The sequence below is a fragment of the Aotus nancymaae genome, unplaced genomic scaffold (assembly GCF_030222135.1).
Source record: "Aotus nancymaae isolate 86718 unplaced genomic scaffold, 86718_ANA_hifiasm-v0.15.2.pri h1tg000029l, whole genome shotgun sequence".
Classification (NCBI taxonomy): domain Eukaryota; kingdom Metazoa; phylum Chordata; class Mammalia; order Primates; family Aotidae; genus Aotus; species Aotus nancymaae.
In genome coordinates, this window is record NW_026988442.1 from 75614342 (window position 1) to 75642281 (window position 27940).

General features: G+C 42.8%; 1 long non-coding RNA gene across 1 annotated transcript; it reads right to left on the reverse strand.

Moving 5' to 3' along the window:
• On the reverse strand, nucleotides 1–27674 carry LOC105734034 (uncharacterized). Its single transcript, XR_001111409.2, has 3 exons — nucleotides 27605–27674; nucleotides 1467–1545; nucleotides 1–173 (listed from the first exon to the last, which is right to left on the reverse strand). It is a non-coding gene; the product is annotated as an uncharacterized LOC105734034 (long non-coding RNA).
• Between the last annotated feature and the right edge of the window lie 266 nt (nucleotides 27675–27940).

The window sequence follows — 27940 nt, forward strand, 5'->3', positions numbered from 1 at the left end:
CTAAGCCCTGATACACTCAATAAATAGATTAAGATAGCTAGAATTGGTCTCAATTCTTGGATCCAAGAGCATCCTCTTCAAGTCCACACCAGAGTGAGGTAAGTAGGTGTAGTCAGAATTAGGCAGCTTCTCACACTGTTAGCCAGATCCCCTAACGATGGTTTCACAGTTACCTGGATATAGGAAAACAGAAAAGAACCATTGTTCAAATCATTGTTTCTAAAACAGCAAGACTCACATGATGAGAGCAAAGATGGAAGGGAGTGATTTAGAATCATCCGGGGGAGATTTTTGAAATTACATATCTGCCTTCCAACACTTACATTCAGTTAGGTCAGGAGTGGAAATATATTTAGTAGACCTTCATAATTTCTTTGACTGTCCAATAGCTGAGTCCCCTTCCTCTACTTGGGAAACTCCCCATTGTGTGTCTTTGTGGGAATTAGGGCCTGCCTCCATCCATAATGCTGAAAATGTCACACACTCACCATCTTGTCCCCTAGTAGCTGCAGTACATGGACTAGGCTCAGCCAACTGGATGCTTCTACCCAGGACTTTGGGTTTGAAGCAAATGACACAGAGAGGGTTCAGGATTCAGCAGCAATGGTGACACTGGCCTTGCAGCAGGAGCTGTGGCAGTGCTAGTCTTGCTAGTTAGGCATGAGCTGGTGGCACTGACTCCCTAGGCTATGTCAGTTCCCGTTCACTTTCCAGCCAGGTTCTTCCATCTTCCTAGAGATCAGGGGAGGTCTTTGATATATTTCCAGTGAATTTCTCTTCTGCTTAAGCTAATGTGGAGTTTAATTTTATGGGTCAAGTTGGCTGGACCACAGTGTCTACATATTTGGTCAAACATGACTCTGGATGTTTATGTGAGGGTTTTGGATGAAGTTTACTTTTAAATTGGTGAACTTTGAGTAAAACAGATTGCCCTCCATAATGTGGTGGGCTTCCTCCCATTAGTTGAAGGCACAAAGAGAATGAAAATTTGGCTTCTCACAGGCAAGAGGAAGTTTTATAGCAGAAACCTTTGGACTTGAATTGATGCGTCAACTCTTTCCTGGTTCTTTAGCCTGATGGCTGTTGGACTTGAACCTCAGCATTGACTCTTTCCTGGGTCTCCAGACCACAGGCCCACTCTGCAGATTTTGATCTTGCCAGCCTCCATAATCATATGAGCTAATTCCCTCAAACAAATATCTTTCTACATGTAGACATATGCCACTGGTTCTGTTTTTCTAGAGAATCCTGACTAACATGGCTAACCAGAGTAATTTCTGTTATTTCTAGTCAAGAACACTGACCTGTGTATTTTTTTAATTCCTTAGGCAATGCTAGTGTTTTTCCCACTTTAAGAAATACTTTTCTAAATTAATTACTTGCCTGCTTTATTCCTTTATGTGTTCCTCTGTAAAAGTGTCCTAGGGGAATCCAGGGCAGTGGACCCACTGATATAATTTGCTCACCTTGGGAAATGTGCAGATGCTCCTGTTACTCCAACCTCCGGGTTATACTTGATAACGACACCTGTTTCTACCGTGCTTCCTTTCTCATTGTGGAAAAAAAAACATACTCAATATAAAATTTACCATCTTAATCTTTTTTAGTTTGGTGTAAACTTCAGCAGCATCAAGTATATTCACATTATCGTGAAACAATTCTAGAACCTTTTTATCTTCTAAAACCGAAACCCTATACTCATTAAAGCTAACTCTCCTTTCCCCCTCCACACCCTACCCCCCTACCCCGCTAGTAACCACCTTTCTACTTTCTGTTTCTATGAGTTTGACTACTCTAGGTACCTCATGTAAGTGGAATCATACAGTATTTGCCTTTTTGTGCCCGCCTTATTTCACTTAGCATAATGTCCCACAACCCGTGTTGTAGAATGCGACTGGGTCTCCTTTCTCTTCAAGGCTGAATAATATTTCATTGTATGTATATGCTACATTTTGTTTATCCATTCATTTGTAAAAGGTTACTTCGGTTGCTCCCACCTCTTGGCTATTGTGAATAATGCTGCTATGAATGTTGGTATGCAAATATCTCTTTGAGGCTCTGATTTCAATTCTTTTGGATGTGAATCCCAAAGCTGGATTGCTGGATTGCTGACAGTTCTTCACAGGATTACTGGATCCTATGAGGAACCATTATACTGTCTCCGCAGGAATTGCACCACTTATCCATGATGCATGTAGCTCTTCAAACACTCTTACAGTTTTAGTTTTGTCCTCATTACCTTACAAGATAAGTAGAGCACAGATTATTACCTACATCTTGCAGATGAGGTAGTTGAGGCATAAAGGTGTTAAATAGCTTGCATTATGTAACAGCTCGTTTATGGCAAATTGTCTTTGTAGCCCACTGCACTTTCTTTTTTTTTTTTTTTTTTTTTGAGACAAAGTCTCACTCTTTTGCCCAGGCTGGACTGCAGTGGCATGATCCCAGCTCATTGCAACCTCCGCCTCCCAGGTTCAAGTGATCCTTCTGCTTCGGCCTCCGGAGTAGCTGGGATTACAGGTGTGCACCACCATGCCCAGCTAATTTTGTATATTTAGTAGAGACGGGGTTTCACCATGTTAGCCAGGTTGATCTCGATCTCCTGATCTCTGGTGATCCACCCACCTCGGCCTCCCAAAGTGCTGGGATTACAGGCATGAGCCACCATGCCCAGCCATGTCCAGTGAATTTTCAATTCACCAGGGACACTCAATGAGAGTACAGACTGTGAGACCTTTTATAGGTGCTGAATCTAAGGAAAAAATTTTTCAAACTGCATCCCCACCTTTGTCCTAAGTAAATCGAAAACGGTTTCTTTTAATGAGAGCTATTACTGACAGACATGTATTGTGCATATGACTGGTATAGAAATGAGGAGAAAAAAAATACAGAGCCACTATTGCAGACAGCACCATCTCCCCAGTGCCTCTGCTTTGTTTACATATATGCTTACTCATTTTTCACCCAAATGCACTCAGAAAAGTATATGTGTGAGGACTGAAAGCAAGGCATTGGGAAGTGTGGGGTGATTTTTTTGGTTGTCACAGTGGCCACCTCCAGTTTTCTAACAATTAGTGAGCAGGGCCAGGGATGCTGAAAGTCCTGCAGCACAGAACAGTCTTTCATAAAGGAGAATGGCCCATTCCAAAATGCAGTAGTGCCCACATGGAGAAACGCAGGCTCAGGACAAGAACAGATGTGTCAAGGGGAGATTTGGGGGGCTTTAGGCTAACAGTTCTCCAAGCCACTACAAATAATTGTACAGTCTAAGTGACAATAGTGTGCTTGCCATGTAAACATAGTTCAAGCCAAGACCTCCAGCCAGTTCTATTCCAACAGATCTCCACCCTAAGCCCTCCTAGAAAGAAATTCTAGAATCACCACGAGGATGCCCAGAGCTCAATATCCCAGAAGTTCTGGAACATTATCTTGACTGCCAAGTTCAAACAATGTTTTTCTTTAAACGTTGACAAAAATAAGGTTTTTTTAAAGCGGTAATTGATAACAAAAACCACTTAAACCCACTGGCTGTTCCAGTGAAAACATGAGATTCCCAGTCTGAAGTCATCTTTTAGATTAGAAAAATCCTATCGCCTCCCAGGCTTCCCCTTGGCAAAGATACTTTTTGAGAGAGGTTTCTCTCTCGCCTGACAATGTGTGTTTTGCTAGTAACAAAAAGTACTAGAGCCTTTTTCTGAAATATTTGCTCCTGGGCCTGGAGCTGGTATTTGCCCCTACTACCTCCATGTTCGCCTTGCATAAACCAAAAGTGAATCTGCAGCATGCCGCTAACCTGAAGATTCGAGGCTGTGTGCATGCTCTAATCTTGAACAGATCTAATTCAGAAGGGGAAAGAAAGAAAGAGGGGCAAGGTGCTTTCATGCTCATCAGCATTTGCAATTTCCGCTCTCTCCACTCCTCCTCCCTCAAATCTCGGCACAATGAACTAATTCTTTGTGATTGATCGTGGTCTGTAGATAACTGAGTGTGCTCTCTGGCTTTCATATTCCCTTGTCTGTCTCACAAAGCAATCTAAAATGCTACTTAGAGAAAAAAAGCTGGCATAAACCTGAAAACCTTAAATGCCCATGTAGAGTGTGTTCTAAAGCTGAATTTCAAGTAACTTCTTCCCCCTTGTGTCTTATAAAAGGGGGAAAATAATCTGACTTCTTCAGTTACTCTTTCAGAATAACAGTGAGAAAAGAATGTAAATGGTTTGGAAATGAGCATGCTGCCCATCCCTGTCACACCCTGGAAGCTATGAACATTTTCACTGCACGTACACGGGTGATCAATTTCTAAGCACATCTTTGTTTTTCTTAAATAGCTGCATTATTCGTCTGATGTTGAAAATGGCATCTGCACTGTATGTAATTTCCATACTCGCTTGGCACCATCAACTGCCTTTGATGACACTCAGGACTGCGTCTTTTTTGTCTCCTCCTTCCCTCCAGCTGCAAGACCCAGATGTCAGGTTCAGGGATGCATTTTCTCTGGCAGGGATATCTGGCTCCTCCCGGCAGTCCCTAAGTTGGTGGCTGTTGTGGAACTGCCAGTAAAATAGCACAAGATCACACTAAAGATGGGATTCAGATGGCTTTTTGAAAACGAAAGACAGAGTCCGAATCTGGGAAGAAAAACATATTTCTTATGTCTCTAATTATAAGCCAGGAAAGTGGCAGGCCGTGCCTGAGCAAATTGCACCACCCCCCAGCCCCCTGCCGCCATTTATCTGCTGCTCATCCATTTTCCCCTCTTGACAGTTTTTTATCTCCCCACTCTGCATCTGAAATCAGCAGCTGGGTACGATGAAGGGTTTGCCAAATTTAATCAAACCTGGGATAGTGGCAGGATCAGGCCTGATGTAAAAAATATATGTGGACAGGGAAAAGAAAAAAAGGAAGGAAGGAAGGATAGAAGGAAGGGAGGGAAGAAGGAAGACAGCCTAAAGGAATTGGTCAGGCGTAACAAGGTTAAAGAACAGAAGACTACCCAATACATCTACGCCCAAGGAGGCAATTTGTAGCAGCATTCAGGTCACCTGGGCATTGGGACACCACAATTAGCTTTCCTGTTTAAAGCAGCCTTTGTAAATATGAATGGGATCAAGCGCCAACCTGCCCACAGTCCCCGCCTGGCTTATGTTGAATCTAGCCTCAAAGGCATCTTGAATGAGTCGGAAACTCAAAAAACCGTGCCCCAAAGCATCACATACCAGTGGGGGCTGTGTCAGACCAGGAGGTGAAGAGAATCTCAAGCTATAAGAGGGCCTTGTGGTGTCTAATTATTTTTTTTTCCTTTCCCAGCTCCTGTGCTGGGCCAAGCAGTTGTGCAGGGCAGGGTCTGGAAGCTTCCCACGGTCAATGCAGTCTCCCGAGTGCCCACCCAGCCACCCCATGCTTCCTGCCTCTGAAATCCCAACAGTTCAAAGGAGATCAATGAAACTCAGTCAATGAGCGCCTGTCTCCCAGGCCAAAATTGAGGTTATCCAGTGCTTCTAGAAGTATGAAGTACTGCATCTTAGCAGAATTTAGTGTCCATGAATTTACCCATCCACGGTCTGCACCATTCAGTATGCTGTGCTGACATTTCACTGCATGGCCCATGTGAATCTAGATTATGTCTCTGTCTTAGTCTGTTTGGGCTGCTATAACAAAATGCCACAGATCAGGTAGCTTATAAAAAACAGAAATTCATCTCACTGTTCTAGAGGCTGGGAGGTCCAAGATCAAGGTGCTGGCAGATTTGGTGTCTGGTGAGGGCCCACTTCCTGGCTCATAGACAGTAGTCTTCTCACTCTAACCTCACATGGTAGAAAGGGTAAGGGGTCTTTCTCAGACCTGTTTCATAAGGGCATTAGTCCTATTCATAGGGCTCTGTCCCCCTGATCTAATCACCTCCCAAAGGTCCCACTTCCTAATACCATCACTTTGAGGGTGAGGATTTCAAGATATAAATTTGAGAGAGCCATCAACATTTAGATTAAAGCAGCCTCTGTTTAAGGGATGGTCGACTCCAATACAGACTGATTCTTTTGCTTCCCTCTGTGGGCTAACTCTCTGAGACCTTCCTCCGCCCTCCATCCATGAATCTTGAGAATGGACTCGGTGCTTGGCAACACCAGCTGACCAGAAGAGATCAGCACCTGCAGGTTCCCCGGGGAGTTTACACCCAGCCATGTCCTCCATGCACCTCACCCTCCCCCATTTAACTCTAGGATCACTTTGATTCAACACAGACCCAAAGGGCAAGTCAAATATAGGGATTTTGAAGATTGGCCATACACTCTGGAGCACAGAAAATGCAGCGCCTCTATATTACATCTGTCAGGGAAAGTGGCCATAGTGGTGAATTTGTTGAAAGAAGATGCATGGGTATCAAAGGGCATAAATAAAAGCATGAACTCGACTGTAAAGTCTTTTTTAAAAGACCACAGAGCTTGAGACTGATTAGAGTTTTAAGGGAATTTTTAGAGAAAAAATGGCTTTACCCAAATTTGTGTTAATGTTGCTCCTCAGGATGGCAGCCCTCAGGTCAGATGAGACGCCACTGTCAAGGCCGCACAAGGGCAGGACAGGATGACGACGTCTTTCTTTCCAGCCAGCGTGCCTTCCTAACCCACCCCTTGTCACCTGCCTTTGCCCCAACAGCTGCCCTTTGGCTAGACTTCTCTGCTCACAGTTTCAGCCAGACTGGCTTTCCCTCTGCTCTGTTACTTACCCTGAATTACTTAAAAGATATCTTGAATGTTTCTCTCTGCCCAGTAAATACAGCAAACTCTTCTGTAATTTGGGAGCTTTAGTTGTCTCCATAACAGGCTACATGCACCTCCATTTTGCACCACAGCCTCTTATGGAAACTGTGTCTTGTACCCGAGGGTACCCACATGCTCCAGGAGACTATTCCAACCTGGCTCTTCTTATACACATGCCATCTCCCTTCCCCAGAATTACCTCCCTGTCTCCACCATGCATTTTGACACTTAATCTTTTGCTTCCACGCTGGTATTCAAGAGAGGCTGAAGGCTCTTACAGGGCAGTGCCTCCTGCTCTCTTTATTTCCCCCAGCTGGTTCCAGCGTAACACAGCTGGTGCCTGAGCTGTCCCCGGCATCTGTGGAGCAGGCAGTATGGCAGCCTCAAACAGAGGTGTCCTGTCTGGGCACATACATCAGTGCTGGGTGCTGACTTGAGTCTACCCACTTTGGAACATCCAGTTGACACTATCTGATGGGCTTCTTTAACTTGGAATTTAAGAAGCAACATGAATGAGATGAAAAAGACCACAGGAAGAGGAAGAATGACCCACGCATAGGCTGTTAAATAACCGATTAGCCTACATAACTTGTCATGCATATATCATTAGTTAGGGAGAGTTCCGCTGATGGTCCTCTTATCAGAGTATGTGGGTAGTTGGAAGAAATATTTCCTTTTTTGAGTTTCAAAGTGGGACTTCTAGCCTTCTCCAGAAACAATACTTATTACCTAAACTCCCCTCCAAAGAGGTCCTTTGTGTTTCAGACTGAGTAGGTACACGAGTTGGGAACTAAAAGGCCTGGTAGAAAAGCTGGGACAGGTGGAGAAGGAGTAGAGGATTTGGGCAAACCATATCTGTGGTCATTCGCTATGTAGTAGGCAATATAAATTACTTCCTCTGTTTTCCCTATGAAATCTTCCATAGAATCTTTTTAAAAGTTACAAAACATGAATATGATTAGATTTAGGATCTGCCTACCAGCTGCTGTAGCACCAAGCCTGTGGAAATGAGGGGGATCCCGTGCACCCCCACCATGGGTGTACAAACAGGATCCAGTGTGTCTGCCTCTTGCTTTTTATGCTAATCTTCTTGGATGACTGCAGGGCTGTCAGGGTCTCTGCTTTTTATTATTATTGTTATTTCTAGTGATTATAATGCAAGAACATTCTCCTTTTGCCAGCAAATATTCTCTGCTATCACTGCTGTTGCTGCTGCAGCTGGAGGCTTCTTCCAACCTCAGCACATTTGTGTCCCACGGAATGCCGTGCATGGCTGTCTCCTTTGTGATGCTACTCGGGGCTGTGCTTTGTGCCTATTGTCAGATTTCCCAGGTCTCCAAGTAACTCCCTGTCCTCAGCCACGTGGTCTCAGGGTCACGCTCTCACAGATCTCATCTCTTCCTCTTACCTCACAGCCCACCTCACCACACCCCCCCACACACACATGTTCTTTCACTTTAAAAATCTTTATGGAGCACCCTTTTTGTGCCTGGCTCTACTTTAGTTTCTGCTTCTGTGTGGCTTACAACCTGGTGAGGAAAAAAGATCATCAAGAAATAAAAATACGGCCGGGCGCGGTGGCTCACGCCTGTAATCCTAGCACTTTGGGAGGCCGAGGCAGGTGGATCACGAGGTCAAGAGATGGAGACCATCCTGACCAACATGGTGAAACCCTGTCTCTACTAAAAAATACAAAAATTAGTTGGGCGTGGTGGCGCATGCCTGTAGTCCCAGCTACACTGGAGGCTGAGGCAAGAGAATCACTTGAACCCGGGAGGTAAAGTTGCAGTGAGCCGAGATCAGGCCACTGCACTCCAGCCTGGCAACATAGCGAGACTCCGTCTCAAAAAAAAAAAAAGAAAGAAAAACATAGACAACGCGTGCGGACAGTCCCTCTTTGCTACTTCAGATCCACTCCCACCCTTTTCCATGTTGCTTTGTGCCCCTGGAGGCCAACCTCTGTTGTATCACTTGGGCCTCCTTGACCTCTGGCTTCTGGTTGAGTTTGGCCAATGGAGACACCAGTAGAAGACAGGAGGTCAGAAGGGAAAGGATGAAGGTATTTATTCCCTTGGCAATCCTTCTATCAGGTGATCATTAGGCAGTGGCCACATTCCTCTAAGGCCACATCTCCTGATGGAAGTCTTCCCTACCACGGCTACAACTCTCTCTGGGTTCTAGTATCTACCCCTTCCCTCATCCCTTCAGGACCACCTCACTTTCTTTAAAATAGCTGCTGACTGTTGCCAGTCTGGGTGCTTCACTATCCCTGGTTGGTTCTCTTAACCTTGCCCACATCCTTGAAAATAGTGTCTTTGTTGAATGATTGTGCCATCTGTTTCCTACCAGGATCCGGTTCCATACAAATGTCAAATGATAGGGAATATATATATATATATTCATATATATATACAAACACACACACACACACATACACACAGACAGAGAGCAGGGGACGGGATAGGAGTAAGAGGCAATGAGGGGAGAAAGGCTAATTAGAATTATGTGGATGGTAGTCAGGGGAGACATCAGAAAGATGACATTTGAGAAAAACACAAAAGAAACAGGAAGTCAGTCCTGCAAATGTCAGGGAGGAGCACTCCTGGCAGAGGGAACAGCACAGTTAAAAGTCTTGTGGTAAGAGTTTTCTTGGGGCATTTAAAGGGCTACAAGAGGTCTAGGGTGCCTGGAATGGAGTGAGAACAGGGCAGGGATAGGAAATGAGATCAGAGGGGTAGCAGAAGGCCAGAACAAGTAGGGCCATGTAGACCATGGTAAGTACTTCAGAATTTATTCTGAAAGAAAGAGAAAGCAGTTGGAGGGTTTGGGCAGAGGAATAGCATAATCTGACTTTATTTTTTATTTTTTTAGAGACCAGGTCTCTCTATGTTGCCCTCAAACTCCTGGGCTCAAGCCATCCTTCCGCCTCAGCCTCCTGAGTAGCTGGGACTACAGGCACTTGTCACTGTGCCCAGCTTCCTGACTTTATTTATTAAAAAATCACTCTGGGCTGGGCATGATGGCTTACAGCTGTAACCCCAACATTTTGGGAGGCTGAGCGGGAGGATCCTTTGAGTTCAGGAGTTTGAGACGAGCTGGGGCAACATAGTGAGAACTCACCTCTACTAAAAATCAAAAAAATTAGCCGGGTGTGGTAGCATACCTGTAGTCCCAACTACCTCAGGAGGCTGAGGTGGGGAGATCACTCGAGCATAGGGATTCCAGGTTGCAGTGAGCTATGATTGCACCACTGCACTGCAGCCTGGGTGACAGACAAAGACCCTGTCTCTAAAATAACAATGACAAAAATAAATCAATAAAAAGGATTAATCTGATTGCTATACAAAGAATACTGTATACTGTAGAGGGGCAAAAGTGGAAGCAGAAAAAAACTATTAATGGGTAATTCCAGTTGTTTAGGCAAGAGAAGTCAGAGGCTTGGACTAAAGGATGAAGGCAGCGCAATGCACAGTTCTGTTTTTAGAAATATTCCTTTGAGATGCTTGTTCCATATCCAAGTGGAGATGACAAGTAGGCAATGGATTTTTAGCTTTGGAGTTTGGAGGAGAGGGAGCTATAAATTAGGGAATATTCAATCTATAAATGGCATTTAAAGTCATGGCACTGAATGAGATCGTCTTGCAATTGAGTATCTATGGAGATAAAAAGGGCCAAGGCTGAGTATGGGGCCTACTGTCATCTAGGGTTCAGAGGCTCCAGCAAAAGAGACCGAGTGAAGTAGGAGGAGATTCAGAGGGGTCCCAATGGCTAGGTGAGAAAAGTGTTTCACAAATACAAAGGGATCACTGTGCAGGCATCAGATAGGACTGAGAGTTGATCACTGCATTTAGCAATAAGGAACTCATTGGTGACCTTGAAGGAGCTGTTTTGGTAGAGTGGTGTAGATGAATCCTAATTTAAATAGATTAAAGAGAGAGAATGGGAGGAAGGGAAATGGAGTCAAGGATGAAATATATCTCTTTTGAACGTTCTGCTATAAAAAGAGGGAGAAAACTGAGGATATCGCTGGAAGGGGACATGGGGTCAACAAAGGTCTTGTTTTGTTTTGTTTTGACTTGCAGGCTGATGGGAATGATCCAGTAGAGAGGGGAAAAATAATAATGTGGGAAAGAGAAAGAAGCCAAGCCTGCAGGAGAGAGGGGTTGGCCTTAGACAGGATATAGTCAGTTCATCCACAGTTACAGAAGGAAGACAGGGAAAATGGATGCAGAAGAAGATGGGCGGGCAATTAAAGTGGTGCATTAGTCCATTCTCTCATTGCTACAAAGAAGTACCTGAGGCTGGGTAATTTATAAAGAAAAGAGGTTTAAGTTGCAGTGAGCCGAGATTGCACCACTGCACTCCAGCCTGGCGACAGAGCGAGATTCTGTCTCAAAAAAAAAAAAAAAAAAGAGGTTAAGTAATTCATGGTTCTGCAGGCTGTACAGGAAGCATGGTGCCAGCTTCTGCTCAGCTTCTCGGGAGGTCTCAGGAAACTTGCAATCATGGCGGGAGGCAAAGTGGGAGCGGGCATGTCACATGGCCGTAGCAGGAGCAAGAGAGTGAAGGAAGAGGCACTACACCCTTTTGAATGACCAGATCTTAGGAGAACTCAGTATCTCAAGGACTGTTCTAAGAGGGATGGTGCTTTCTAAGCCATTCATCAGACATCTGCCCCCGTGATCCAATCACCTCCCGCCAGGCCCTACCTCAAACACTGGGGACTACATTTCAATATGAAATTTGGTTGGCAGCACAGATCCAAAATACATCAGGTGGTGAGGGCTTATGGAAGTCCTCTTCTAATTGCTTCTATTTTCTTAGCAAGAAATAAGAGGCAAGGTCATCAGCTGAGAGTAAGGAAGGAGGAGGAGGTGTTGATGGTTTAAGGAGAAAAGGTGTAAAATGTATACTTGAGAGAGTGAGAATGTGAGTTGAATAGCAATGGATCATTAGACAGCACTCAGAGTCCCCTTGAGGTTTGTGGTCACATTGACCAGTGACTTTTCCCTGACCATATATCCTTCTGGTCTGACCAACCCTCACATACATCTCTATGTCCCATCTTCCGTATGCCCTGGCCCTTGGGAACCATCCATCCCTCAGTAATCATCCCTGCGCATATAGAGGGCATTTTCCCAGCACCATGACTTTAGAAGGGTTGCCTGTCAGGCAAGGTGGCACTGGGAAGACTGTCCTGAGAACAACACAGCCTTCTCTATTCCTCCATCTCTCATTCAAGCTGTCTTATTTGGGAGACAGGGATTAATGTTGTAATTCTGCTTCACTCCCCTAGGCACTGTGTGTTGCTTCAGGAATACAAAGACTAATAGGGATCCTGCCTGCACTCAATGAATTTATAATCTGGTTGGGGAACAGTGATTTGTACACAAGTGAGCGCCTATGTACAATAGCTAAGCCCACTTGACCATGAGCACTTCCAGGGATGGAACTGTGAATAACTAGAGCATGGGGTATATGATTCCCATCAGATATTAGAGGGGATCAGGAACAGAAGAGAACAGATAGGGCTTAGAGGCATCAGGAGAAACATCTACTGGGGCAGGGGAACTTGAGCACAGTCATTAGGCATGCAAATCATCTTGTGGGCTTTCCAATGTGTGCACTGGAATACGTTAATGAGCTCAATTTCCCCCGTGCTAAAGCTCTGCTCTATGCCTTTGAACTGACACACCCTGTCAAAATATGTGGAAACTGAATACCCTGAGTCCAGACCTCCCATGGAGGTTCTGAAGGGAAAGAGAAAGAACTACTCACATGTTGGCCGCCACCACCTCTCTCCCTCCCCCAGGCATCTAGATGGAAGAGGCTTTGCCCATACTTCTCAACTCATTTCCTTTCTGAGACATCTTTGTCCTGGATGTTTGTTTTAACCAGAGTTTGCCCATATTTGGGAGTGGTGGGGAGGACATCAATGGTGAGATACAATCCCACCCTCCCAGGATGGCCTCCTTCCAGTTCCTGGGAGTCTGGGATGTGTACATTATCTCTACTCTGTAGTACAGCTGGGCCAGGAATTGGCTCGTTTGCCTATTTAAATTAGTACTCTGGAAAAGTGTCTTTTGTTTCATAGCCATCGTGTGGTTGAGTGACATTTCTATGCCTTTGCCTGATGCTGAGCCTCCATGGGATACATCATGTACCCTTGCTGAACTCTGAAGAAAAGACAAGTACCACAAACTATTTAATTTTTAGATTGTACCTGTCATTCACTTTACGTTTCCAAGACCTCACAGTGATAAGAAGCTCACCTAACATCTATCACTCCGAAAATCCTCAACAAGCCTAGTTCATTATGACCTTAAGGAGATGGCAGAAACTGCACTGTAGCAAGCAATAACAATATAGACACACAGTGCCCTGCAATGAGCGTTAGAGATTACTGAGAATATGTTTAGAAAGATCATAAGGAATAAAATGACTAGTTAAGCAAAGAAAATAAAAGTGCACAAAACAGGGGCTTAAAGGGCAAACTGTAGGTATATCTAAAACTGGCAAACTCAAAGGCAATAACAAGAGAAAGAACTAAAATAAATTTAGGTTAAACAAATTTAGACTATAGAGGGGCTTACTTCCTGACTAGTGTCAAAAACTGATTGCCCTTTTCCAGGAGTGGAGGAAAAAAAACCCTTCACCCTTCGCTAGCATTGCACTCTCTAATGGGTGATATCTGTTAATGGTTGGAGCTGGTTACAAGTTTTTAGTAAAGAATAAACAAGAATTCTCTTCTGGCAACCCAGGGAGGGACTTTCTCACTAGACAAGGCTTATGTAAGAATGGGAGGAAGGTATACTTTTCTTAGAGAAGGAGAGACCCGTGCTGGTTGAAGGGAAAGTGGACACCATCAGCCTTGAAGCTCAGGGCTTGGCCAGGAATGCTGCCTGCTTAGGTAGAACTGGGAACAGATGGAGTCTTTGGATGAGCTGGGAGTCTACCCAGCCTGTGGAAGCTCTGTAAGAGGCTCTGCCTAGTCTGACGGTAGAACAAGGACAGGACAGCATGGAAAAATCACTTCTGAGCTAGAGAGAAGGGCTTGGGTTAGAGAAGGACTAACTGCTCCAGAGCATTTGCCATCCATATACTCACTTAGCAACTCAACTCTGTTTTTATTTAATATCTATTTATAGTCAGCATCTCCCCAACTAGATGGTCCTATTCTTGAGGGAAAGCGTTTTATGTTAAGCCTTTAATCCCTATGATAAACTCTAAGTACCATTACTGGCTCTATTTTGCACAGGAAGAAACTGAGGAATAGAGAGTGATGGGTAAGCAACTGATCGGGATCAGCCAAGGCACGGCCCCTCGCATTTTTATTGAACAAAAGTAAATCAATAAGTAACAATTTGTACATTTCCGAAAATGTCCTTTTCAACTTTTTCTCCAGCAAGTTTAAGATGCCATTTGGAATTCATGATTAAAGTATTGGAAGCAAGCTGTTTTAAGGGAGCAACTCAAATTGAGTGCATTGAGATGGCAAAACAGCCAAAGGGTGATCCTTAATTAGTTTATATGACTGTAAAATGCAAAACGGTAAAGCCTGTTATCTAAAGGAAAAGATAAAAGGCAAAGGCAGAGTCAAAGAAAGCAGATTTCAGCAGTCATAGATTTCTCTCTCTGGAAAGCACAGCTGTTTTTTGTATCTGCCAACCAACTGGAACTCCTCAAATGACTTTTGTTGAAAGCCCACAGGTCCTGGCAGGGCATACAAGAACTTGAGAACACATAGATTCTCTCTTTCAGGACCTTACATTTTAAAAAGGATTCACCATGAGAACTCAAGGGAAAATCGATCTGGTGAAGGGGGAAAGAAAGACAAGCTTTAGAACAAGCTTTAGGCTTTCACAGGCCCTAACATTTCAGTCAGGGAGCACAGCCCTTAGCGAGTCTGTGCAACATGGAAAATAGGGACGCTGATAAGTCTCTATATACTGAAAGGCTACTATCAATTTTAGCATTTATGGGTGGCATCAGCACAATGGTAATTGCTATAGTTTGAACATTTGTCCCCTCCCAAACACATGTTGAAATTTAATTGCAATTGTAACAGTATTAAGAGGTGGGTCCTTTAAGAGGGGATTAGGCCATGAGAGCTCTGCCTTCGTGAATGAATGAATGCCATTGTCATGGGAGTGGGTTCCCTTATAAAAGGAGAAGTTCATCTCTATTTAGCACATCTTCCTCTTTCTTTCTCTCTCTCTCTTTCCCTCCCTCACTGACTCTCTCCCTTTGTCCTTTCACCATGGATAATGCAGCAAGAAGGCCCTTACCAGATGCCAGCCCCTCAATATTGGACTTTTCAGCTCCTAGAACTGAAAGCCAATAAATATCTATTCATTATAAATCACCCAATCTGTGGTATTTCTTTTGTGGCTGCATGAAACAGACTAAATCAGTCACCTAATCAGTCAATAAGCATTTGGTAGGACCCACTGGGCTCATTGTTAGTTACAGATTTGCCAGCACAGTAGAGCTATTCCTACAGTCTTGCAACTCAAGGGATCTTATTCCTCTACAGAATCCAAATTCGAGTTGCATGCAGACTCAAGTCAGCATCAGGTAGACGGCCAGCTGGGCTAACAAGCCATCTGATGAGCTCTTATCCAATCAACACATTGCCTTCTTGCTTGCCTTGCCATCTCTGAGGCAACAGGGGCAGACCTGGAACTGGCTGCCAAGTGCCGCCACTGCCAGCCCCTACCCTTTTGTGACATTTTCCTCATTTCTGTCTTTGAATGACTCCTTCAATGCTTCTACCCACAGTTCTATCCACTGCTGTCCCTAGCGTTGACACTCATACTGATCAAGACCACCCTTGAAATTTCATTTTTACTAGATTTTACGTCTGCTGTGACACTGGGGTACAGACATATCACCCTCAGAAGCCCTGTGAATAGTTGCTACAAAGTGGGCTGGCTGAGATGAAAGGAAAAATGGAGTTAGCATTTACCGAAACTGATCAGGCTGAAGTGGAAATCCCCAAAGAGACAGATGCAAAACACTTTACTGTTTCTAGAAGGGATGAAGAGATCTGTGGAACCAAAGTGGGGGTAGGGAGCAGGAATATGGTGCAAAGTTGGCTATATGGTGAGAGGAAAATTAGCTGAAGGCTACATCTCTTTAGAGGAAAAATAAAATTTTTCAAACATGCAGAATAGTAAAGGACATAATCTAATAGTGCCCAGATTAAACAAATGTTAGCATTATGCCTTTTTGCTATGACTCTTTTGTTTTAAGAAATAAGATGTTACAGATCTAACTGAAGCTCCCTTGTAATCCTTCTGATCTCATTCCCCCCACCACTCCCTGACAAGTGCAGATCCCTTTCAAATAAAATGAGAGCTACTGAGTCATCATATTGGGATTATTTTTCATAGACTTTCATTGGTTTTTGCTTCACATCAAATATTAAAAAGCTTTGTTAAACAACTACCAATTGGTTTTTTAAAAAAGTGTTTAAAATAAGGCAAATTCTATTTCTTAAATACCACACTGTGCTCAAATGAACCAAACCTGGCTTATGTAACACTTCTTAGAAAAGGTGACTCATTTTATAGCCGAAAAGAAACGGAGCTTTAGCGCGTCTTCTCCTAAATATCACCCATTATGCCCCAGAAAAGAATCTGCTCGTCTGGGACCCAATTCTGAAATTTACCACTTTCAACACACACTTCACCTGTGGCCTGTGTCACTTCTGTAGCTAACCAGGATCTTGTCCCACAAACATTTCTCAGTGTATATAATACAAGTCAGCAGGGGTTGGTCTAAGCACTTTGTGTATATTAACTCATTGAATCTTCACAACAATCTAGTGAGGTGGATACAGTTACTATACCCATTTTACAGATGAGAAAAGTCATCTGCAGAACTTACTGGTCATTGTATTTTTGTGAAGGAATCGTGTGGCTGCCAAGAGTTCCTGTGTGCAGAGGAAACTGTAGCCCTTCCTATTTTATGTTATTGCACTATGTTAATTACTGGGTCTTTAATAGCCTAAGGCTTTAAATCACCCAGGCATCGTGTTAATGCTTAGCTGTATTGTAGCTACTCTGAAGAAAGTACTCTGTACTTTCTTCAAATACAGAGTTTTCATTTCTTCATAGAGAACACACTAGAAAATGAATGTCTCATGAGGTCTAGATCGCCCATTTTTCACAAAGGGTTATGTTAGCCACCCATCTTTTTGAGCCGAAGGAGGGGCTGGGGCTCTAGCGAGGGTATTTACCCACTGGCACTCAGCAGCAGCAGGACACAAGTCATCCGAATGCAGGGGGAGTGGAAGGATGGTGTCCCTTCAGCCATGGCGCCTCTCTGTCCTCTCCCTTTCATTCTAACTCTGGCCATCCTTCCCTTCCCAACTGGCCTGGCCAACCCGTAATCATTCTTCAAGGCTCAGATTAACCCCACATCTCCAGGGAAGCCCTCCTGGACAACTGCAGCCCACATTGGTTCTTCATCACATTGGCCCTAATGCTGTGTAATTATTTCATTTCCTTCTTTCCTTCTTTTTTTTTTTTTTTTTTTTAGGTGGGGTTGTACTCGGTCACTCAGGCTGGAGTGCAGTGGAACAATCATAGCTCACTGCAGCCTTGACCTCTCAGGCTTAAGCAATCCTCATGCCTCTGCCTCCCAAGTAGCTGGGACTACTTGTGTGACACCATACCAAGCTAATTATTTATTTATTTATTTATTTATTTATTTATTTATTTATTTTTTATTTTTTGCAAAGACCCCATAGTCTTCCTATGTTGACCCAGCTGGTCTCAAACTCCTGGATTCAAGTGATCCTCCCACCTCAACCTCCCAAAGTGTTGAGATTATAGGCATGAGCCACTGTGCCTGGCCTTCCTTTCTTCTTTTCTCCCTTTCTTCCCTTCCTTCCTTTTTTTCCTTCTTTTCTTCTATTTTTCTCTCTCTTGCTATCTTCTTTCTTTTTTTTTTTCCTTTCTTTCAATGATTGGCCAATGAACGCTTAAAGGTCAGGGATAATATCTTATACTTATGTATACCTAATGGCAACCACTACAAAACTCACTGAGGTGCTGGTTATTTCCTGTTTTAAGGCTATGGAGGGGAGCATGTGGAAGGGACTGGATGCAGAAAAAGAGCTTATCATCATGGTGCCCTTCCCAACCCACCCAGAGGAGGAAGATGGCGTTGCTTTGGAATTGTATGGCTACTTAGCATTCTTCCAGCCATGGGAGGGACAATACTCCTTCTTTCTACTCCAAGCAAGAAATAATATGGACATGTAAGGGACACTGATAAGTGTAAGGGATCTTCAGATGCCTTCTTGTGCTGGTTTACAGGCAGCTCACCAGGACCTGCCATTAGATGCTACCTGATAATAGGAATTAAACACAAGACAAAGGTAGCAGAGTGAGGGGGTTAATAACATGGACTCTGGAGCCAGGTTTACTAAGATCAAATCCCAGCTCTACCACTTACTAGCTGGGTGACCTTGAGCAAGCTGCATAACTTCTCTTTGTCTCTGTTTCTTAATCTGCAAGACCAGGGTAACTATGATCGCACCTATCCTGTAAAGTTGTTGTGAACTTTGAATGTGTTGGTATTCACAAAGCACTTAGAACTGTACCTCATACAAAGTGGGACTTTACAAGTGTTTGCTATTATTATTCATGTCCCCCTTCTTCTAGAGTTTTATTTTTTACTAAAATAGAGCTTTCATTCAGACTGCTTATCTTATAGCTTTGCATGCCTAGGCCTCCTAGTGTACATGAATGATTTTTGCAAAAGCCATTGGCAGAAAAGTCTTTCAGCCTGGTGTAGTGGAAGATCCGGCAGACCTGAGTTCAAATGCCAGCGTTATTCCCCAGCACTGCTGGGGCTCAATCTCAATAGTCTCAATTCCTTTATCTGTTAAATGAGACTAATAATACTTTCTTCGTATTGTTGTTGAAACAATTAGAAATAATGCTGGATATAATCACTTGCTGACACACAGTAGGCACTCAATTAATGTAGCAACTTTCACCATCCTTGTCATCATCATAAATTGAGTTTCTCTCAGGTCTCATAAAGTACTTAGCATACAGCTAGAACTTATTTATAAAAGATAACTATTACTTACAAGCTTGAGGTTTGTAAAGTCTTCTACAAAAGAATTCACAGCTTTCTCATGCAAGCTGACACGAACTTTGTAAACATATTATCATGCAATTCTAATGCTTCCTACCGATTAACAATAATATGCTGGAGAAATCTGAAATCAACGTTTGCATTGTTTATATTTTAAACAAATCCCCAGGCTTCACTATAATCTACACACTGAAACATGCATTTAAAACTATTTTCACGGGGCCAGGCACGGTGGCTCATGCCTGTAATCCCAGCACTTTGGGAGACCAAGGAGGGGGGATCACCTGAGGTCAGGACTTCAAGACCAACCTGGCCAACATGGCCAAACCCCATCTCTACTAACTATACAAAAATTAGCCAGGCATGGTGGTGGGCACCTGTAATCCCAGCTACTAGGTAAGCCAAGGCAGGAGAATTGCTTGAACCCAGGAGGTGGAGGTTGCAGTGAACTGAGATCGCGCCACTGCACTCCAGCCTGGGCGACAAAGCAAGACTCCATTTCAGTAAAAAATAAAACTCGTTTCAACAAAGAAAGCCTTGGCTTGAGTATTGTACTAAAAATGGTTACTCTATTATAGGCAGTCACAGGCATCACTATTTTAGAAGAGAAACCAATCTCCAAAAGAATACAGCAAGAGCTTGCTCAAGATGTACATTGCCTAAAGAAAACATTGTGATGAAAAAGCAATTACTCAAACGCTTTTTGAAGTTACAAGGGATTTGTTCCTTTGAAATCATTTTCAGAGTTTAAAAAAGTTCTTTAAAAAAATTAATATATTTAGCCTTATTCAGAAGACTCTTAATAGAATCATTGCATGTTACAGCTGTAAGAAATCATCCTAAAGATAATTTTAGGATAGTTGCCCCACTTCACAGATTAGGAACTCAGGCCCAGAAAGATGATAAAAGCAGCATAGAATCAGTCCTTCATCACCTCTTTCACTGCCCTTCCCTTCTCTGGACCTGAGTTCTCACATTGGCCCTAAACTCAAAAGCTACTGCATTTCTTCTCTGACTTAAAATTTAAATAAATGTGTCAATTGATGTACATCCATCAAAAGAAAAGAATTTACACCTCTGTAAAGGAGGTGTGAGAGGTTATCAAGGTGTGAGATTAGCGAGAAAAACATGAAAGAGCAGGAAGGTTGAGAACCTTTTTAACGTAATTTTGTTTTATCTGTGTCTTAGACTACTTCATCCATTTAAAAAATTTTTTATTTAAAAACTATTAAGTCGAAAACATATTTTTTAATGAAGACTAAGAAGCTTTGACTACTCAAACATATGAACTCATCGAAAAAGCACACACTGAGTATTCAAGTCAGGTGGATTATAAGAAGAGCACCCAGAGCCATGAATTGTATTAGTCAACCTGGTATCTATGGTCATAATGTATGTTTACGGAAAGCCCCTTCATTCACAGTGACTAAAATAGAGTAAAGCCTTCACAGATGATGGGGTACAAATTCTGTTCTCTGTTCTGGCCCTCTCGATGCTTTGAACACTTGGCATCCCTGAGGAAACCAGCCAGTACCATTGTGGACAGCTCAAAAATGGCTTCCAACAGGTGATTCCATGGTCTCTTTTCAATTCCACTTTTCTGAACTTTGTAAAGGGCTATCAGATACCAGGATTAGACACACGATGCAGAGGCAAAGCCAATTTTTTTTCTCCATTGTCCTGATATGCCTTTCTTCCCTGGACCTTTCATCCTGTTTATGGAAGCCACCCATCTGGACTATGTGAAAATTGTTTGGGGAGGGGTGTTGCCAAGGCTGAAGTTCTTTCATAGGGTGGAGTGAGTAACTTGCTAAAATTCTTACCATATTCTTGCTCTTGCAGAGCCTCCTAAGTCTTCTGGGAATAGAGAGGGAAAGTGGAGGTCACCCTGCCAAGCCAGCCCAGCTCCCTTTGTGTATTACACTCATTACTATTTTCTAAGTACCTAAGTGGGAGTTATTTTGAAGTCTTCATTCCTTTTTTTTTTTCCTACTACTCAAATTCTTTGTTATTTCACTGATCATTAGCACTTCTACTAGAGAACACAGGAAAGGAAATGAAACTCGCCTATAATGATATAATACCAAGAAAAAAATTTGTTTCAGTCCATACTGTGAGAGTCTTAGAATAAAGTGACTTTAGAGATTATCACTTTGTAGTGGTTACAATGACTTAAGATGTGACTTTGACTGCAAGAAAGCAAAAACTTGACTCTGTTTAAGAGCTAGAGACATGGAATTATTTCATGTAATAAGAAGGCCATGGACAAGCAATTCTGAGATTGGTGCAATGGCCCAGCAATGGTGGTCAAGGGCCCAGGATCTTGCTGTCTCAAGGCTCTGCCATCCTCAGAGAGTTGACTTTTCATCTTCCCATGTGTTTACTCAAGATAAGGTGGTCATCCCAATCCCAGGCATCTTTCCCTCACAGTTGCTTTCAAGGCAGGAAGGTGAAGGCAGGGAACAGGCTGTCTTCCCATGTCTCCACCACTTTATTTAGGAAAATAACTGTTCCCAGAAGCCCTCCAGCAAACAGCCCCTTGGGTCACATGAGCCGCCTAACTGCAAGAGAGGCTGAGAGAAGTAGTCATATGTCATTTACCGGCCTCTATTCTATACTGAGAAGTAGACAGGAAAAGAGTGGTTAAAATGACTATAGAGTTAATCAAAAGTATCTGCCACAGTGGAAAACTGTCTTATTTGGCAACAAAGAAAATTGCAGCCAAGAGAATTTTTAAAACTCACATTTCACATTTGTTGGGCACCCACTGTTTGCTGGACCCAAAAGTTACCTGGTGACAAAGCCAAAGCTAAAAGCAGGGTGGGCCTGACCCCCATCCCTATGCATGTGTGTTAGGCCACACTGTGGTCTGTCCAGGATAGAAGAGAGAAGGATACACACTGATTTTTTGCATTAGACAGATTAAATGACTTTAAAAAGGAGATGGAGAATTGTTTGGTTCTTCTTGAGTAATAGAGACATAAACAACTTTCTATTAGATATAGCATTGAGTTAAAAGATGCACCAGGAAGGAAATTTTGAAACTTCTGGCTATAGTAAGATTTGGGAGAATAATTTATTCCATAGCAGGTATCCATAAGAAACCAAGATTCTATCATCAAACTGACTAAAAGATAAAAATATAAAAGCACTCCACTGTTTTGGAACCTTTTTATCATCCCGAATTTCATAATGAAGAACTGAAACTAAACAAGGTTCAATAACTCACATTAAGTCTCAAGGAGACTCGATGACATGGCGCAGGTCAGTGATTAATGAAATTTTCGTGTGATCTCAGGCAGTAGAGCTTAAGCCATACATTTAAGCAGAGTATATGTTATATGTTTCTGAAGCATGTCAGCTCTGTCTGATTCCCTAGACAACTCAGGCAAAGGCCAAGATACCAACATGAATTACCCTTGGATTTCATCCTGAAGTTGAGACTATGACGTAGGTAACTGTAGCTATGGTCTATTCATCAATGTCCTACAGATAACTTTATATGGAAACTTCTAACAACCACGGTAAATTGTTTAATTTGTAGCTTACATGTGGAAATGAGAGTTTCAAAATTATACTCTACTATGAATATTAACAACCACAAGTTACCAACACATCTTTGGCCTGAGCAAATGGTCACAATAAGCCTGTATGTTGAGGGCATTGATGCAGGTCCTCCCTTAGATACCCAAGGGAGGAGTGGTGGTGGTGTCACCAGACTGGGGCAGAGTGAATGAGTGGATCTGCCCAGATCCCATACAACTCCCAATTGCCTTGTATGACTACAAGGAACTTTATTTCCTATAGCATTGAGAAGTGGCCTTCTACTACAGGAGAAGCTTGAGCAGGGCCTGGAAGGATGGGAAGTTTCATTCTCTTCACCCCATTCCCTAAGACATTGCTCTGATCTAACAAAGCCCAGTCCTTTGGAGAAACACAGAGCCCTTTTGTTCTATGCAGGGGAATCCACATTCAATTCAGCAGGGAGACCCAGTTTTACTAATTATGTCACTGTGCAACACCGTGCTGTGAAGAAGCCCCGGCCAAATATGAATGTTTAGCTATATTCTTGCCCTATTGTATGCAAATGTTTTTTATTTCTGAATTCAGATTATCTACATGACTATTCTAGAGAGATACAGAATGCTAAAGACACAAGGGGCTCTAGAAATGATCTACTTAGACCCCATCCTTTGACAGAACAAAAAAGACACTCTAACAGTGTTAAGAAAGCAGCCAAGCCAGAGCCATAATCCAGAGATCCTAATTTATTTGATTCTTTTTTGTAATGCAGAGATAAAGTGCTGCCTTCTGCGTGGATCGATCCATGACCACCTAAAGTGGAAGGCATGTCCCTTCCTGGAATGTACCTTTCTGTGAAGACAGTTTTACAAAAACCAATTGGCAAAACTGAAATCATGCACTTCAGGTACATTGTGGTCTTTTGTGGGCTTACTAGGAAGCCTATTACTTACTATTTCTACAGAAAAAAAATGTACTTAGGGTTCCAAACAACCAACTTGCACATGCAATTTCAGAATAAAGGCATTTCATAAAGAGCCTGAGACTGTGACCCCATAACATAGTTCTTGGAAATTATTGCATTGTTTCCATGGTCACAGATACCCCATGACTATGAGATGGCTGCAGTGGTTGTTAGGAAATTCCCAGCGTCTCCGTTGGGGTCTCTCCTGCCTAGGCCCTTCCTTCCCGTATCAGAATGGCTGCACTCCCAGCAGCTGAAACAGCAAGTCCTTGCTGAAGGTGATCTGTGGCACATCCGCATGTCTACTGCAGAGATTCACTGACGCTGCCAATGTAGTGGACACAGACGTGTGCCACCCAGATTTTCTGTCAAGGAGGGGCTTGCTGCCCAGCTGCAAGGAGTGTGGCCAACAGATGGCCTCCAGCTGTCAGCTCCTTCAGTGTCAACCTCATCTAGAAACAGCCACTTTGCCCAAGATTGTGCCTTCCTGGCATGGTCTGCAAGAAGTCACAGAGTGAGGCAGCGGGATAAAGGCCCAGACAGTTTCGTTCAACATGGGAAACACAGACAGAGAGTACTCTCTCCAGATCTCCCCAGCAGGTTGGCTAAGGTTTCGGTGGTCCTGCATTGTGATTCAGCTTTTTCTTCTGCCCAATCCTGTTATCTCCCCCTTCTTTTGACGGGTTTTGGTTTATTTGTAATGGGCTGCTTTTAAGAATAGTTTCTGATATACAGAAAAACTGAAAGGATAGCACAGTTTCCATTTACCCTCATCCAGTTTTCCCTATTAATAACACCTCACATTAGTATAATACGTTTGTTACAATTAATGAAGCAATACTGACAACATTACTATTAACTAGAGTTGGTAGTTATTTAGATCTCCTTAGTGTTTACTAAATGTCCTTTGATGGTTCCAGGATCACATCCAGCATATCACATTACATTTTATTGCTATGCATCTGTAAACTTCTCCCCTTTTACAGGTTTCAATCCAAATAAATACCTTGGATTCCAAATTCCATCTATGAATCTGCTTCCAGAGAACCCAACCTGTGTCAGCTGATTAGCTACCCAATAGCCATTCTCCCTTCTTGCTAACAGCATCCCAATTTCCGATGGGCAGCAATGAGCCCAGCCACAGGATGTGAATCACAATGGGTCTAAAGCAATAAATAGGTCCATTGCAATCTTGTTTGCTAGTGACTGACCCTGGGTGAACATCCAGTCCTGATAGACACCAGGGGACATCTGCCAGGGTCTTTCTAAGAAGATTTTCCTCCTTGATTTTTTTAAGAAAATTATCATAAGGGTTCAAGGAGAAAGTTGGTTTGTCCCACTTCTTTTTCCATCTGCTTTAGTCACTGCCATGTCATGCTTGAAACTAACATCAGGCATTAAAGCAAAGCAGGACGGACAAAGGCTCCTGGACCTTTCATGACATCATCGAGCTACAGAACCAACACTGAACTGCAACACTGTAACTGGAATTCTTAAGTAAACAATAAATGCCCTTGTGTTTAAGACACTGACAGGTGAATTTTCTATTACTTGCAGCTGCAAGCATTTCCAGTATGCACTCACAGGCTAGCATAAGAAAAGGGTATACTGTAAGGATTCACGTGGCTAAAAGGAAGTTACAATCTCTTAAAATTTTAAGAATAGTGTCAGCCCTCACAGATAGTAGTTCTGAACAGTAGTTCTACATCCAGGGCAGCTATAAAGACCCTCATTAACAGTTTTAAATATCCTGACTCCAGTGCTCAACTCTTTCTAATCTCTTATCTGCCTCATAGCCTCTGCTTCCTCATAAATGTGACTCCCTTAAGATATCTCAAGTCTCTCTTAATCTAGTAAGCATTTAGTTCTAGTTCCCACTAGAAATTCTCGATATGTCCCTGTTGAAATCCCTCAGAAGAAGACTATAGTTGACCCAGTTCATCTTTTTCTGCCAGGCTATACCACAGGACACTGGTCAGCCTATAGCTTGTCTGTTTTTGACACAAGTATCCTGTCTTAGTCCAATCAGCTATGCTTGGAGGAACAAAATCACATGTACAAAACCTGGCCATACAGAGCTGCCCTTTCAACAAGACTATATATGTGACAGAGACTTGGTCTGGCATAGGGACACTCAGAGTCTAGCACAACACAGTCAGGGGCAGAAGGGTGGAGCTATTAATGCCTCGCACTTTTATCCTCATTTCTACCCCCTCCCTCGCCAGATTAATATTTTTTGTCCATTTTTATTTTTATTACTGGCAACATTTATGTCTCACACAAATAAAAGATGTCTCCAAATGCATCTTTGGTTACTACTAGTAGGAAAGAAGAAGAGAAAGACTGGGGTGGAGAAAGAGAAGAGGAAGAAGGAGGAGGAGGAGGAGAAGAAGGAGAAAAAGAGGAAGAAGGAGAAGGAAAGAAAAGAAAGAACAGGGAGGCAAGAAAAGCAGAGCGAGAGAGTATTGTATTTGACAGGCACAAACAGGTGTTGATGGCAGAGACTTGGCACTTTAGCCAGAGAGGAAGACAGAAAGCAAAGCCATGGCGGACTGAGGTCCAAGCCAGCTCCCAACTCAGCCCAGAACCAATGGGAAACAGAGAAGGTTTCATGGAAGATGGAGGTTTTAATGAATGACATAAACTAGACTAATCCCACAGGCTCCTGCAGTACAATCCTGCTCCATGGAAAGCATTTCACGGACTCAGCCATACCCTAAGTCATACCATTTTTCCCACAGGAGTGCCATCTCCCTTCCTCTGACATCAGAGCTATGATACATTTTTACTGCATATATCAACAGAGAGGCTTAAATCAATTCCATTTCTAAAACAGCAGAAGTACCCAATTTATCCCTGGGAATAAGACAAGCAATGAGAAAACCCAGCCCAACATAGCTAAAAGCACAGTGCAACTATGAAAATGGGATTTTACTCCATGACTACCAGAACTTTCTTGCAAGCATTTGCTTCGCAGAAACCTTGGCTTTTATTCCTCTCTTGATTTTTTAAGCTGGTCTTTGAACACTACTCAGTAGGTAGTTGGCCCTTTTGATGTTTGGCACTTGCATAAAAAGGATGAGCTATTTAATTTTCTGCAAAGGCAACCAAGCCTGTTCTGTATGTAAAGAGGCAAGCAGTTCAGGCATATGTGACCGTGTGGGAGTGAAAGCTTTTCTTCTTTGAAGGTTCAAAGTTAACATGTCAATTGAATTCCAAGGAGTTGTGCACTGGACCCTAAAATGTGGAAACTAAGTTAGGCGACTTGAAGTGCAGGGTTAAAGCAATTATTAGGAAAATTGAGAGAACCGAAGGACTGCTCATGGTGGAAAACTTTTTTTTCTTCTTTGTTTCCAATTACTCAACTTGGCTATCTTCTTACCAGATAGAATGTTGGCAATCTAGCAGAAAATCCAAAAGAAACTTAAATGGCTATGACCACAAAAGCAAGACAAATTAGAAGTCTGGTTTGATTATGCAGATGGGTTAGAATACAGGCTGGTGAGAAAGGTCATTTAGCCTGAATGGTTCAGATTGATCACTTGTGTGGAGCTGAGTTAATGTGTGCTGATCGGGGTTTTCAAATTATGTATAGACAAGGTCTGAGAGGAAGTGAACAACACTCAACAAATTTGCTGAATGTCTGTGTGTGCTAGGCTGTGTGCTAAAGACTATAAATACAGAAATGAAAAAAAGACAGACATCTTCCAAACCTACTCTATAAAATGAACCTAAGAAGGATAAACTAAAAATAAATTAAATATTCAAAAGATTATGAGTTTTGACAATGATGAAGCATTTTGAGTTTCATGGACGTTCAACCCCCACCTCCCACCCCATGAACCAGCCTACTTGAATCCAAGCCAATCACCTTAAATGGAATTGAAGATCATCTACAATTTGATCTCAAAAAGTATTTTTCCACCCTACCCCCAACCAAACATACCCAGTTCCATACCATGCACTCTAGGGTCAACTCAGCTGTTTTCTAATGTACTGTCACTCTGTGGATTCAGTCAAGCCATTCTCTCCACATGAAATAACCTCCCCTCCTTCATTTCCCATAAGCCCCCATTCTTCCTACCACCAGTTCTTCTCTGTCCGACCATATTTGACTGTTGAAGCCCACTTTTTAAAGCCTAATTAAATGCAAAAGCCTCTATGAAGAACATCAGTGACAACCACATACTCTCTGGGCTCCTATCACATTTTGTTGATAGCTCCTGCTGGGAGCGCATTATTTTTACCTTGTCTCTGTAGTCATCTACATATCTCCATCTCCTATTAGTCTGTTATTCTGAAGAGAGTCGTGATCTTATTCATTTCCTTAGTACTGCTAGATTTGCACAGAGGAGATATTCAACACATTCGTTACTGCGTTGAACTGAGATGAAGAAGGACAAAGCAAGATGCATGACTGTGTTCTCCTTATGTCAGCAGAGCCAACGCTCAAGCCTAAATAGCCTACAAAAATTAGTCTGTGAGGTTACTTTGTATCTTTCGTTATTTTCTATATCAACACATTGCTTTGACCATGGGTTTCCCCTCCAGACTTCTGTAATTCTTGATATTTTTTATTTTTA